This window comes from Pelobates fuscus, chromosome 12 (genome assembly GCF_036172605.1).
Source record: "Pelobates fuscus isolate aPelFus1 chromosome 12, aPelFus1.pri, whole genome shotgun sequence".
NCBI lineage: Eukaryota > Metazoa > Chordata > Amphibia > Anura > Pelobatidae > Pelobates > Pelobates fuscus.
This window is the reverse complement of record NC_086328.1, coordinates 111,940,362-111,951,206: the sequence shown is the minus strand read 5'-3', so window position 1 is coordinate 111,951,206 and position 10,845 is coordinate 111,940,362.

Sequence of the window (10,845 nt, the reverse complement as noted above, 5' to 3'; positions counted from 1 at the left end):
TGCACTTGTTTACCAGGGAAATAGACAACAAACTCAAAGTTCACAGATTTTAAGCAAGCAATAAGCAGCAAAGATAACACTGGGTGTCTGGATGCAATGGGTCCTTGAGAGCACCTGTAAAAAATTTCACAGTGCCGGTGTTTATAGAGAATTTGATTCTATCAGTACATTGTATTACTCGGTACCTTGTCATACCTCCCAAGTGTCCCTGTTTAGGAGGGACAGTCCCTATTTTGGCTAAAATCCCTTTATATCCAAATGTCCCTCTTTTCTATGAGCTCTATATTGTTGGTGTGTCTGAGTGTATAACAGAGCTCCACAGCAATAATACTCCCAGTAATGTGTCTGTGTATAACAGAGCTCCACAGCAATAATACTCCCAGTAATGTGTCTGAGTGTATCACAGAGCTCCACAGCAATAATACACCCAGTAATGTGTCTTTAAACTACAATACATGTATTTAGTAATTAATCTGTGTAAATAAGATACATTGCTCTAGTTCTAAAATACATTTTAGTTCAATGCATACATTTTATTAGTAAGTCTAAATGTATTTTTCTCTCTAACCTGACCTTACATGGATTGCCAGTGTGGAGAATGCTGTGTGTAAACTCCCCAACCTGTAAACAATGCACAGCATCCCACCTTATGTAAGGTCCAGCTCACTATAAGCCATTGTAGGATACCTTGCTCATCATTTTGTTACTTGGCTTCTGCAACTTTAAATACAGTGGTACCTCGTATAAATACATACAATTGGTGGAACACTTTGGGCGGATCTATAGGAGAAATATATCACATAGGGTAATATTGTAAAGGCAAGTAAAATAATTAAGAATCAAGAGTAAATACTCACAAACATGGAGCCAAATAAAATCATAAGGCTCTCATGAATAGCGCAGGAGGACTCTTTTAGGACGCCCTCAATCCTGCTTCCTGATGTATTTGATGCAGGTGATAGATGAAAAAAAGACGTCTTTATGAAAGGATAATTCTTTATTGTAAAAACATGCACCTATATATAAGTGCTGATGCTGGTTAAAAATAGTATATCTGGGATGTCTCTATATGGGTACTGTCTGGAATCAGGTCAGACCCAATCATAAAAGTCCAAAAAAAAAAAACAGATTTAAAGTCCAATGTGTCTTGTAAAAAGTCCAAATGGTACCTTTGGTAGCTTCTGTACCAATGCCGATACGCGTTTCGCCCCTATGGGGGCTTCCTCAGTCGGTGTAATGTTCTAATGGGTCCTCTTCTCTTTATACATCTTCTTACTGGCGTTTATTCCCGGGTTTTTTTCCCTCGTTGCTTCCGGGTTCCGGCGTTATGCGCACTTTAATTCGAGAAATGAAGATTCAGTGGGAAATTGCGACCCTCAAAAAATATGTCAGAGAACAAATAACTCCACGAGGGCTAAGGTTTGAGAAAGATCCAACCTTTGATAAGGAGGATCAATGTTTTATGAATGGTTGGAACAAACTGTTAGAAGGTTTCTCTTTTAGCATGATTGGATATATCGTGTCTAGAAGAGAAGAAAACTTAATACAACTAGATATAGAAATTACCACATGGAAACAGAAGTTAAGTGAAACAACTAATCCAGAAACATATAATAAATTAATAGAAGAAATCAAATCTAAAGTAGATAGAGCAGAAAAGAACACAATAGACATTAAAAAAAGGAAATATATGAGAGATATAAATGATTACAAAACCGGAAATATAAGATTCCCCAAAAAAATGCAAGGAAGGAGACAGAATAAAATGTATAATGACAGAACAGAACAAAGACAAACAAGAGAATGTCTTAGGACAAATCATTATGATAAATATACGAGGGAGGAGAATTCTCACTACAGACGTGAGAAAAAAGATGCACCAAGAGAGAAACAAGCCTTAACGGGCACATTAAGACCATATCAGACCACTAGGAGCTACAGCGATGTGGTTAAATCCCACAACCAGGAAGAAAGAGTAGGACTCCCTCAAAATATGAGAGAACCGCGAGAACAAAGATCGGTATACAGGAGAGATCAAGAAAAGAACTCCACCAGAAGAGACTTTAGAGATGTATTAAACCACCATAATCCTGCGATGGCAGCCAGGAGTCCAAAAAAGGCTGATCCAAGGAGAGAGAATGTGGGAAGAAATTTAAGAGAGAGTCCAAAAAGGAATACGAGATATAGTCCCATAAGAGATGACACAAGGGATAGGAAAAGAGCAAAATCCCTTCCGAAACAGAGAATGATGAAACCTACCACAATGGAAGAAGAGAACAGAAGATATAGAGAACAACAAGAAACCCCTTCTACCTCCACTTCTTTTTTTCGGAAGGACCCAACAATAGAGAACCTGAAATGGCGAGAGAAGCCACAGTCGTGGGAATCCCCGGGCAAACGGCAAAGATCAACAGGATACGAAACAGAAGAAGAAGAAATAGAGAACAAGGGAAAAAGAGGGAAGAAGTGAATACGGATGGCATCTTTAACCTCTCAGAATATGTATTCAACGAGGAAGAAATAAAAGTTCTTAAAAAAGGGTTAAAATTTGCCCCTAGTTGCGACTTAAATAAATTTGATTTTTTTGTTGATCTAAATAAATTTATGAGACAACTAAGTTTGAAAAAGTTTTTTTTCGGGAAGGAAGAAAGCATAGTAGAAAGTGGAAATACTGAATATATTCATACAGAATTAAAAGATAAATCAAAATTCTACCCCAAACACATGGTCTCGGATGAGATGAGAACGTTCGAGACCATGGTTATGAAGGATATTAATAAAATTAAGAAACTAAATAGATACCAACAAAATATGACTGTAAAAGAAAAAAAGATTCTAAAGAGCATCCAAGACAATAAAGAGTTAATCATAAAACCAGCGGATAAGGGGGGGGGTCTGGTAGTCCTCTCCGAGACTTTGTATGTACAAGAATCGGAGAGAATACTATCCGACACTACAACTTATCAAAAATTAACCTCGAATCCAATTAATGAAATTAAAGAACAGTTTGCAAACTTCATACAGAAGGGGCTAGATAAGGGAATTCTAACGGAGAAAGAAGGCAAATACCTTTCTGTCCCGCACCCTAAAACCCCAGTTTTCTATTACCTTCCGAAAGTCCACAAGAACCCTCTACACCCTCCAGGTCGTCCAATAATATCTGGAATTGATTCTATTTCATCTAAAATCTCAGAATACATCGATACCCTGTTACAGCCCCTAGTGAGCAACACTACAGCACATTTAAAAGATACGATTCACGTCCTACAGCTCCTAAATACGATCCAATGGAAAGACCAATATCATCTAGTCACAAGTGACGTCACATCTTTATATAGTATTATTCCTCATGAGATAGGTCTTAAAGCAGTCAGGCATTTTTTAATAAAATCGAATTTTAAAGATGACCAAATAGAATACATTTTAGAAGGGATTTTACTGATCCTGACCCATAACTATTTTTGGTTTCAGGACACTTTTTATTTACAGATCCGAGGTACGGCGATGGGCACCAAATTCGCACCCAGTTATGCAAACCTCTTCATGGCATACTGGGAGGAAGAATATATCTTCGAGACATTCTTGGGTGGCGAATTTGGTGTCCTATCGCCGATATATAGATGATATCCTCTTGATCTGGAATGGTTCCACTGAAGTTTTAGAACAATTTTTATCCTTTCTTAATAATAATGAATGGGGAATCATCCTCACCACGATCCACAGTTCGACAAGTATTAATTTTTTAGATCTTCATATTTTTATAGAAGATAATTCGATTAAGACCAGAAACTTTTTTAAACCTGTTGATGCCAATGGGTACATTGATCAAAATAGTTGTCACCACAAACCATGGCTAACCAATGCACCGAAAAGCCAATTTTTAAGAATAAAACGGAACTGTACCGACGAGACAGACTTTTTAAATCAAGCAGGAAAGATAAAAAGCCAATTCATGGAGAAGGGATACGATGACTCACTTCTAACCACAGCGATAGAGGAGGTGAGAAAAATCCCGAGGGAACAACTACTGACCTACAAACCAAAGAAAAATGATGAAAAAACATTACAGAATGCTCGGTTTATATGCAATTTCAATGGCAACAGCAAAAGAGTTAATAGAACCATTAGAAAGTATTGGCACGTCTTACAAGACGACCCAATACTTAAGAAAGTGCTACCTACAAAACCTCAGATTATTTATAGGGGGGCCACAAATTTAAAGAGAACCATAGTCCATAGTAGTAAGGAACCCCATGCACCAAAGCACTTTTTGAATCAAACAAAAGGTTTCTTCGGATGTGGGTCCTGCCTAGCTTGCAGAACCACGAAGAGCGTAAAAAGGCATATAACAGAGGTTAAAGAATCCACGAATACCATCTTTTCCATTAAGGATCAATTGACTTGTTATTCAAAAGGGGTTATATATCTCTTGAAGTGCCCATGCAATTTGGTATACATAGAAAGGACTATTAGATGCGTTAAGGTGAGGGTCTCAGAACACATTAGGAATATTAAAAAGGGATTAGAAACTCACAGCGTCTCTAATCACTTCAAGATACACCACAACCAAAACCCAGAAAACCTCTTTTTTTGTCCCCTTAAATTAGTGAAAAAAGATTGGAGAGGTGGGGACTATATTAACAAACTAGGGAAGGAGGAAATTAAGTTTATTTTTAATTTTAACACTTTAACACCACATGGTCTTAATTCGGATTTCGAATTGTGTCACTTTTTTTAAAACAGCACATATTTTAGATCTATATTTTATTTATATTTTTACATAAGATGACTACGAAATTTAATCATATGTTGATATATTGGTATCATATGTAATTTTTTAAATCAATTATTTAGGTATATTTTATTAATATTAACCTAATATGGTTTTTTAATATAGATGTAGTTACAATCAGGAACAGCTAGTTATGGAAGTGTACACCATTGACAGCTATGAAATTTGGTGCTACATGGTACAGTTGTAGGAGTGTATGCCATTGCTGCTATTTCCCGTTTGAAACTTAATACTGTAATATGTATTCGATTGCCATTGCTGCTATTTCCCGTTTTAAACTAAATACTGTAATAATTTTGTATATCATCTAAGTATATAGGATGTACTGGAACGCACATTCGATACGTCGTGCGTTCCAGGGACGCAAGGGTCGCAACAATTAATGACGTCACTCTATGCGACCCGGAAGTGGAGCGCACGACGTACAGGTTGGAACGCACGTTGCGTTCCACGTGCGCATAACGCCGGAACCCGGAAGCAACGAGGGAAAAAAACCCGGGAATAAACGCCAGTAAGAAGATGTATAAAGAGAAGAGGACCCATTAGAACATTACACCGACTGAGGAAGCCCCCATAGGGGCGAAACGCGTATCGGCATTGGTACAGAAGCTACCAAAGGTACCATTTGGACTTTTTACAAGACACATTGGACTTTAAATCTGTTTTTTTTTTTGGGACTTTTATGATTGGGTCTGACCTGATTCCAGACAGTACCCATATAGAGACATCCCAGATATACTATTTTTAACCAGCATCAGCACTTATATATAGGTGCATGTTTTTACAATAAAGAATTATCCTTTCATAAAGACGTCTTTTTTTCATCTATCACCTGCATCAAATACATCAGGAAGCAGGATTGAGGGCGTCCTAAAAGAGTCCTCCTGCGCTATTCATGAGAGCCTTATGATTTTATTTGGCTCCATGTTTGTGAGTATTTACTCTTGATTCTTAATTATTTTACTTGCCTTTACAATATTACCCTATGTGATATATTTCTCCTATAGATCCGCCCAAAGTGTTCCACCAATTGTATGTATTTATATTTTGTTATTTAGAGTGGTATAAGGGGTTCCCACTCAGGTGGTTTATAGCACTGGTTGCTAACACTTTCTTCCCACATATTGTGTATTGTTTCCCTTTCTCACAGTGGTACCTCGGTTTACAAATTTAATGCGTTCGAGGACGTTTTGTATTGCGAAAAATTTGTAAACTGAAACGTTTCCAATTGGAATGAATTGAAAACCAATTAATTCTTTCTGGAGGTCAGAAAAAAGTAAAAATGAGCTGGCATGGAAACCAACCCACAATGCAGAACACACAATAAAAGGCATGCAAATGACGAAGCTCAGCTCCCTACCTTTCCACCGCTCGAGAAACGCACCAAAAAAGTTCCAAAATCTCCCTAACCCGCAGCAAAAAATTTCCAGAATGGCTCCAAAACTCAATGCAAAAGCCACTCCAACACCGCCACACGCTACCCACAGACTCCAGCATGCATGGGGGCAGCGCTATAAACCTTCCAGGCGCAATGCATCTTGGGGAAACTTGCTTTGTATTGCCTAACGAATTCATAAACCAAGGCATTATTTTCAATAGATTTTCATTTGTAAACCGAAAATTATGTTATGGTACCACAGTATTCCTCAATTTTTGCTGCCATTAACTTGGATGAGCAGCACTTGATTTTTTAATAAGTAAAAGTAAACCTTTAATCGAGACATTCGGGACAATTTTAGTAACTCCAAGTACTGCTCAAGTGCATTTTGAACTTGTCATCCACGGATTTAGGCTAATGTCCGGAGACACTTTCTTACAAAAATAATTGTAGATGCGTGAAACAGCCTTCCAGTTGAGATGGTTGACCTGAACATGGTGTAAGACCAAAATGTCTTCCCTGTCCCTTGTTTAGAAGAGAACTTTGGGAAGAGTTTGGGATGTCATGTTTTAAAAAAATAAAATAATAAAAAAGAATGCCTCTGATACCTGCATATCACAAATTGTAACAAATTGTATTTTGTAGCATTTAACATTCATAAAAAAAAAAAACCCCCAAAAAAACAGGAATATTTATAAAAGTGGGAATTTAAAGTGAATTTATAATATAAGGCCAAAGTAGCAGAGCTGAAAAAATTCACCCAATCAGTTATGTTTCCACTACAGCTACTTTGACCTTAATTTGAAATTTATTTTGAATTCTTACCAATTCTCACTTTGTTGAATAACTCTTTTGGTATTTTTAGATAAAGATTTGAAGTGAACTTTATCTGAGTGCGCACCGTGATGTAACGCGCTGCGTATTAACGAATCCTCATGGCTCGATGACCGTACATTGAATCTATCATAAACGACTGATAGTGAACATTGCGTTACCATTACTAAGACATTGCTCAATCAAGCTGCAGAGAATCCCTAGGTTTAATCACACAGATGATTACATTTGCCACATGGCTAAACACTTTCTGAGCGTCATTTGCCCAGGATTCTCCCTGCTTTAAGGACTGGAACGGGGAAGTTGGTTTTGTCTTTTCATTGAAGGCAGTTATTTCAGGGTAACGTGTTCTGCTGAGCTTGCAATCTACACTATCACAGTGAGACGTGAGACTGTCTGTGTTCACAATGCAGAGTCTGAGTGAATACAAAGCTATTCTCTCCATCATGTACATGGACAGATTTTATTCGATCACTTTGTACCAGGCACTGGCATCAAGATCGGGTGATAAGTACTACACACACCTCCTGGCACGCTATACAGATGATCCCTCTATTGACAGTTAGAAGTTACATTTAAAGGGACACTGTAGGCACCCAGACCACTCCAGCTCATTGAGTTGGTCTGGGTGCAGTGTCCCTTTTTCACCTAGTGCTGCAATGTTAAACATTGCAGTTCCAGAAAAACCGCAATGTTAACACTACCAGACAGCCACTAGAGGGCTTCCTGAATCGAAACGGACCTTTGGTCCTCTGCATAAGGACACCCAGCGTCAGATTTTTCCCCATTCAATGCTTTCCTGTGGGGAGGTCTAATGCGCGCACGCTCATTAGCGCCCACTTCTCACGGTACTTCGGAGGCAGGAGGAACAGAACTATTGTTTAGCATGTACTCATAGTGAAGTTAAATAAATTATTTGCATCAGAACAAATACATTGCCAAGTAAACTTTAACTGAATAATCCCAGCTTCCCTAATAATAATAACAAAATACATTCAGTATTTAACCAGGAAAGGTACATTCAGATTACTCTGGTTTTCAAGTACATCCTGGGGATGTTACCTTATAGCCCAACATCCAGGAGTTGTTACTATTACCCAATTTAATGGTACTCATTTCTACCTCGGAAGGAGGAAGGGCTGAGTCAACTCTGCTGGGATTTGAACCTGCGACCCAGGGGTTCAAAAGATTCCACTGGTGATGCATTCGCACACTGAGATTGGCACATTGCAGTTTTAATTAGTCAGGTGTTGATAGGCAAACCTACAAACAATGGTGGATAGGAGACGAATAGACAATGCCGATTTCATACCCAGGATCCTGTAAATAATTCTGAGTACTAACAGGGTAATTCAAAGTGAATTTTCAATTTAAGGTCAATCTAGTTGAACTGGAAAAATTCTCTAAGTCAGCTATGCTTCCAGTTTGGCTACTCTGGCCTTAACTTTGAAATTAAATGCTCACTTTAGAAAATAATCCTGTAATTGTCAGTTCTCTGTTGGGTAAAAGCTTGATCTACATATAAATCATATAAAAAAAATTACAAGCCACAAACTATAAGATTAGAGTGATTATTATTAAAGGGACACTATAGTCACCTGAACAACTTTAGCTTAATGAAGCAGTTTTGGTGTATAGAACATGCCCCTGCAGCCTCACTGCTCAATCCTCTGCCATTTAGGAGTTAAATCCCTTTGTTTATGAACCCTAGTCACACCTCCCTGCATGTGACTTGCACAGCCTTCCATAAACACTTCCTGTAAAGAGAGCCCTTTTTAGGTTTTCTTTATTGCAAGTTCTGTTTAATTAAGATTTCCTTATCCCCTGCTATGTTAATTGCTTGCTAGACCCTGCAAGAGCCTCCTGTATGTGATTAAAGTTCAATTTAGAGATTGAGATACAATTATTTAAGGTAAATTACATGTTTGAAAGTGAAACCAGTTTTTTTTCCATGCAGGCTCTGTCAATCATAGCCAGGGGAGGTGTGGCTAGGGCTGCATAAACAGAAACAAAGTGATTTAACTCCTAAATGACAGTGAATTAAGCAGTGAAATTGCAGGGGAATGATCTATACACTAAAACTGCTTTATTTAGCTAAAGTAATTTAGGTGACTATAGTGTTCCTTTAAATGGCTCAGAATCAAATGAGTTATGCAATAAAGTGTGCTGTGGATTTGAATTCAATGTAAAGTGTTTCTTGTTTGGATTTAAAGTTTTGGTAAACTGTTAAAAATCTTTAACCTGTGTCCCTCTCTTAATGCCCATGTGATATACTTAGGCGTTCAAACAATAACCTTGAAATTGTGGAGAATTTTTAAGGGAATTACAAATTTTGGGCACAAATAGCAGAGTCAGCGTCTTCCCTTGTTAATTCTCCAAAATCCTAGTTTAGTGAATTAAGCCCACTCTGTATGTGATGGTGAAAATGCTACATGGGTGACATCTAGTGGTCATTAATATATCTAGCAGGACTTCATTCTGTAATAAGGAACCAGCAGTCCTCATTATTATTATTAATAATAAGATGTCATCACTCCTCTGTTTTCCTTAGGTTCGGGTTATTAAAGAAATGTGATGCAACAGGACCTTGCTATAACCCCAAAGTCTAAGCTGAGTGGATGGTTATTATAAAGCTTTATTTAGCTAAGAATTCAAAGGTTACGATATTGTAATATTTGTGTTGCCTATTACTTATCCTTGATCCTGTGCAGTGAGGTCGGAACCTGAGATTTTACCTACTCATTTCAATATGTCTCTGCTCCAACGCGCACTGTGATACTGTCACAATCACAACTGCCAAGATTCCTTAATTATATATTGGAAACGAAGATTCTGAGCCAGTGTACTGCGTAATACAGAACATGCTGTGGCGAATGGGCAGATTCTCTGGTTAAATAGGCAGATTATCTTTGTGAATCTGCATATTATCCATGAGAGATCATCATGGTCTCAGGGTGAATGAGTAGATTCTCATTGTAGCTAGGTAAATGTACATATTCTAGGGATGAATGGGCAGACTATCAAGGCATACAGGCAGATTTATTTTTTTAGAATTTTTTTTTACATTTTTTAATTATTTTTTTTTTTTGGCACTGCCGCCATATTTGGTAATTTGGTTACTGGGAGTATTATTATTGCTGTGGAACTCTGTGACACACTTGGACCCAGCAACAATATGGAGCATCTAGAAAAGAGGGACATTAGGATAGAAAAAAATGGAGAGATGGATTTCGCTGCAAAGTAGGGACTGCCCCTCCTAAACAGGGACAGTTGGGAGGGATGGAGGTGCCAAGGAAAACAGAATACAGATAGAATTGTTTTCGCTATAAACACGGGTTCTGCGGGCATTTTTAACAGGTGAACTTTAAGCAGGTATTGCATCCAGACACTCAATGTTATCTTTGCTGCTTGCTTCAAATCTGTGAACGTTGAGATTGCTGTCTTTTTAGCTGCTCAATGAGAGCAAAGATCAAACTAAAATCTGAACCTCAGCCAAAAATGCAGAGCCTTTCCCCACTCACAAAATACAAAAGGAAATCGCCGCTAATTTAACAAACAATATGTAGGTAGGCAGCAACACAAACGAAGGAGACCCCCCAAATCCTTCAACAAATGAGAAAATACAAAGAAATGGGGTAGGGCTGCACCAGCAGGAAAGTAAAATAAAATAATGTAAAATAGTCCAATCAGTGGCGTACACACGACCCATGAGGCCCCGGTGTGAAAATTGATCCGTGCCCCCCCCGCGCTTACTCTGCGCGAACCGGGGCCGCAACACATGGCGGCGGGCACCTGGTCGCAGGGCTGCGACCCCTGCGACCGCAGTATGTACGCCAGTGCA